Here is a 5,688-nt window from a genome sequence, read left to right on the forward strand (position 1 = left end):
GAAACCACCTTAAGAAGAGGACAAAGGTAGAATGAAGAAAAAAGAGGAGATGAACCAAATCAGGCTATAATACAATACATGGACTTGTCACAAGGAAACTCTCAGTGTAACTATCTTAAATAAGCAAAAATGTCATTTTTTTTTCTTTTAAAAAAGTGGAGAACAGGAGGGCAGAACAGGTCCTGGACCAGGTGGGGAGAGTTACCAGTGGGAGGCAGAATTATGTAGGGATAGGGTATGGGAGGATGAATGTAGGGCAAATATTTTGTGAACATGTATGTAAATGGGAATTGATACCCATTGAAACTGTTCCAGGAGTGAGGGAAGGGGAGGTCAAAGAAGAATGGTAGAGGGGGTGAATTCAAGTATAATATATTTGACATATTGTAAGAACTTTTGTAAATGCTACAGTGTATCCTCAACCAGCACAACAATAAAAAAATATTGTTGGACACTTTAAAAACCAACAAACAAAACAAAAAAACAACTCCCCCTGTCAAAAAATCCCCCTAAAGTTTATCTAGTACAGATGAGACAGTTCACAACTGTCAAATACTGGTGCTTCTTCCTCCCTATCTGGGTTGCTACAACACCTCTGTTATAAATTTCAGTATTTTATGTAGAACTGTTTAATGCTGGAATCTAATAATGACAGGTATAATATGTTATAATTCCTATAATTTGCAGATGAAAACTTCAAGTGGAAGTTCAGAGTCCTGAACAACCAGCAATGATCAATACCTACCTGCTCATATAATACTCTTTAGGAATCTAAACACTCTTTAGCACATATCAAACCTTGATTATGTTCAATTAAGTGCTCTTTAGTAATTCTCTGTCATACAGCCCTCTCCCTCTTTAAGCATGTAGAAAATAAAGGTCAAAAAGAAGAGACATAGGTAATAATGACCCAAAAACTAGTGTGTCTTTGAAGTTCATCTCAAGCCATGAACTAAGTCATAAATATACATAACATGCACAATTTGTGAAATGTATCAGGAGGGCTATGAATGATTTCCTATCCTCTAATTACACTTCCTGGCCTGTCATTCTATGACTCAAAGTAATTAGGACAAAGCTAGTCTTTAAGTTTTAATGACCTGCTTCCTCCAAACTGTATTGAAGTTAAGTTTTCAGAATTCTAACCCATTCCCACTTGCATGAGATGAGTATAGGACATAAGATGAATCAGATGTGACTTCTCCCTCCAAAGAGGAGCATATCATGTCCCCAGGGAGTGTGCTGCCTGCATTGCTCCATGCAACGGACATACGTGTGATGCCCTCTGCACAGGCCTTCTGTGGCTCCAGACTCAGTCAAAGGGCCAGAACTGCCATGAAAGAGTAAAGGGTGAAGAATCCCCAAAGCCAAACTGATCACTTTCAATTAACGTGAAATTAGAATGTACTATGGATGGAATGATTAATATAGGTATTCTACAGTGTCTTATGTGCGGTTGTGCTATAAAGGAATTTTGATAAGCCACTTAAGAGTTTTTACTTATCAACACAGTGTAGTTCTATACACATCATAAATATAAAAATGTGTTGCCCTTATTCTCCTATTGTGTTTCAGCTCCAGTTCTGACTTTTGCGGCTGGAACTCTCAGGATCTGTATGAGCTCTTTTCTTTCTTTATTAGCATAGATTCCTTGTACAGAGGGGTTCATTATGACAATTCTGGATAACCGTACATTGTACATTGGTCCACCCTCAACTCCCTGTTTGGGCTCTTTCATAGCTTCCCTCAAGGAAGCAACATTTTACCTTGGCTATGCAGCACCCCTGCTGGACAAACAGAGAAACAACGCTTCTAGGTTTGAAAGATGATCATTTTAGTAGACTTTAATCAGCCAACATGAACTCAGTCTCTGTCCTGTGTCAGGTCATGGGCTGTCCAAAATACCTATGAGTCACTACGCTAGCAGTCACCACACTGTGAGTCCATGCAGATGGCAGCTCCATGTCACTGGATTGGGAGTCAAATGATTTTGCTCTATCATGAGTATCTGCTTCTGGGATTCGGACTGAGGGTCTTCATATCTAGGGATCTTTGGATAGCCATTAACTCTGCTGAGTTTTAATTTGTTGTCAAGAAAGTGAGAATTACAATATCTAGGCTTTTGTGAAGCCCAAGTAAGGAAAAATATGTAAAGATGTTTGAATACTATAAAATGTAGTGATAGGATCATTATCCTTTCACTCCCTGATGGAGAAGCCCCTTCAGCAGGTGGAGCCCATGCTGTCTACATGAAATGAATTGTGAAAGAAAAACCATAGCTTGAAGTAAATAGCCCTCCATGGAAATCAGAATATAAAGTAGAAAATTAAACTGCATCAGGTAAATGACACATATATATCCCATGTGCACACAGTTATTCAACTATTTATCTCTTGAGTTAAACTCTGAATTTCCACCTTTCCAAACAAAATATATTAAAACAAGGCTACCAAACAAGAAGCACATAAACTAACACATGCTACTTTCAAAACATCATCTATCATTTCAAAATAGCAAATGAACACTGTTTTATTATAAATATTTTGAAACTATAAGCTCAAATTTTTTAAAAAATAGGTTATTATGGACTCATAAATATTGTATAAACTCCAACTACTGAATTAGAAAAGTAAATTCTTCAATCTTGGAAAAAAAAAAGAAAATACGGAAAATAATGGGAGATAAGAAAGGAAAAAGTAAAATGATGGAAAATTGACAAAAACATGAATGGGGATTGGTTAAACCCTTAGTAGATGACACAGTTTGAATAATTGGTTGCAAAACTGAAAAGGGCATTTCTAGAATTCTTATAAGACCACTGAAGATAAAGTTAAAAATAAAGGAATCTTTGAAACAAATACATCTGTGATAAGATTTCTTTCTTTTTTAGAAAAAAGATGTTAAGTGTTACACTCATCTGGCAAAGGAGATTATATGGTAAGTATTGAGTCAGAAATAGAGGATTTTTAACACTGACAAATGGTATTTAATTGTCATAAATTATTATGTACTGAATGACAGAACATCAAGATATATAAAGCAATACTGGTCAAAAATATAAGAATAAGCAAAATCATATTGCTATTATAAACTTAACACTACATCTCTTAATCATTGACATAGAAGTACACAAAATTTACTTTGTTGTATTAAAGGTTGGAATTAAATACTTGAACGTATATGTTCAGGCATTTGATGTATGTATACATCAAACTCCATACAGTTTGAGGATATCTAACCCCAAAATCTAAAATCTGAATTTGTTTCATATCTGAACCTTTTTGAATGGCTGACATGCTTCACCAAGTGGAAAATTTCAGACACTGAAACTTTCTTTCATGCACAAAATTATTGGAATTATTGTATAAAGATAATCTTCAGGCTATGTGTACAAGGTATATATGAGCTTGGGTCCCTTACTAAGATATCTCATTGTAGATGCAACTAAACTAACATCTGAATAAATCTGTAATCCAAAACAATTCTGGTCCCAGTATTTCAGATAAGGCCAAATAACATGCCAATAACACATGACTCCTCAAAATGTTAACAATTACACAATAGAGGATTTGGTGGACACTGAAGGGGAGGATGAATCATATGTTGACGCTGTCAGGAGAATGACAACAAGAAAGTTTAAGGAGATTAAGGAGAACCTACAAAAACAACTCAATGAATCCCAAGAGAACATGGATGAAAAAAAAAAACCAAAACAAAAACTAAAGAAGACAAAGAAACAACTAAACTTGAAGAGAATTTCAAGAACAATCAGAACAAATCCAAGGAAATATAAAAAGGAGATAAATGAAATAAAGAAGGCAATACAATATATGAAAGAAGAGTTTAACAAAGATACAGAAAGTCTCAACATAAAGAATCAAACAGAAACACTGAAAACAGAAAAGTTCCTTAAGTCAAGTACAAAAATACAGTTGAAAGTCACTAAAGCAGACACATGGAAGACAAAATTTTAGAGCTTGAAGACAAAACTGGTATTAAAGAGAAACCAGAAGAATACTTAGGTAAAAGAAGAGTTGTGAAAGGAATATGGAAAAACTCTTCAACTCCATAAAAAGACCAAACCTGAGAATCATGGGCAAGAAGGAAGAGGTGCAAGCCAAAGGTGTAGTGACAGCATCAACTACTTCTTCCCAGTGAGGGTGACATATGGATGAACCAGTCTGATGTCCAGTGTGAGGATGTGTGACAGAGGTGGGTCCAGAGCAGCAGTATAGCTGGGAAGGCACCACTTCAGCTGGGCACAAATAGAGCTTTGCCCTCAAGTTAACTCCTGAGCTGATCTGGAAGGAGAGGGAGACAGAATCTTTGCTTAGCTCCAATGTAGTCTACTCCTGAAGTTTCTCCTAGGCCCACCTGTGCAGTTCCTTGTAAAATGCAGCTTCAAGAAAGAATTTTGCTAATTCAGTTTAGTAAGAGGGCCAAACCCTACCCTCAATCTGATTGCCCTCCATATCTTCCCAGGTCCTTCACCTCCAACATCCCTCATGTGGTTTCTGATCACTCTGTCTGTTCTTCATCATGAATCCTGTCAGGATGGTTTTGGCTGAATTGCCCTTACCCCAATCTCAAGGGAAGAGTAGGCAGATTGTGACTTAAGATGGTGAATTGCTGACATCACCAAACTTGGGAGTTTTTACAAATCTAAAAAATGTGGAACCTGAGGGCCCTAGAAGAGGCATCCTAGGTCCAACAGTCAGCAAGAACCGGAACTCTGCCTGAACCTAAAGTGAGTGAAGCAGCAGAATAAGTGGAGAAATGTTTTCATGTTTGCACTTCCATCAGCAGCAGGGTGGAGCGCTGCCTCTCCCAGCAGGCTTGGCAAGCTGAAACCTTTATCACAAGAACCATGTGGAGATGGTCAGTGCCTAAAAAACAAAGGTGCCTAGCAGGTAATCTGCTGAGGATAGTTGCTGGGACATGGGACCCAATGAGCAGAAGCAGAACCACACAGTGCTACAGACTTCAAAGAAAAGCCCCCTCTGGAGCTAGCTGTGAGCTCCCCTACAGGGTGTGTGACCCCTGCCATGGAGCCTGTTTGCCCCACTGATGCTGGCATGAGTCCTACTGGAGCTCTTGTGACTGCCAGTGGTTAGAGTAGGGCCTGCGAGGAGCAGGAACTCCTCAGGGAAAATTACAGCAGCAGCTTACAGAGGTCATAGGGAATGGGGCACAATGCAGCAGTGCTACCAACAGTGGGCTGCACCTCCAACTCTGCTGGAGAACTCCACCAGTGACAACATCTGGACAAAACTCTACACTTGTGCATTGTAAGTCCCCAGATTGTAAGTTCTGGGAATCTTGAAAGAGAGGAACATTGCAGATGTAAATGAGTTAAGTATGGCAAGTTGTCAGTACAAACTCCAGAGATCCTACTTAGATACACAAACTCTCCCTTCTTTGCAGCACCAGTCACCAATCCAGAGGCAGGTATCCAATTTAGCCTGCCATCTAATGGACTGAAAGACTCAGACACAGAAGAGTGTGGGAAGGGCCATGGCAATTAAAATTCACAATTTTAACATAAAATTTATGTTTATTCCTGCTGAAACTATGATGTACATCTTTTACTTGATTCCTTGCACTTTTTTCCTGTACATTCTTACAGCATTTTTGCAATCTCAATATCTTTAGCCCTTCCTTTCTCCTTCCCCTCTCACTGTTATCATC

This window comes from Castor canadensis, chromosome 9 (genome assembly GCF_047511655.1).
Source record: "Castor canadensis chromosome 9, mCasCan1.hap1v2, whole genome shotgun sequence".
Taxonomy (NCBI): Eukaryota; Metazoa; Chordata; class Mammalia; order Rodentia; family Castoridae; genus Castor; species Castor canadensis.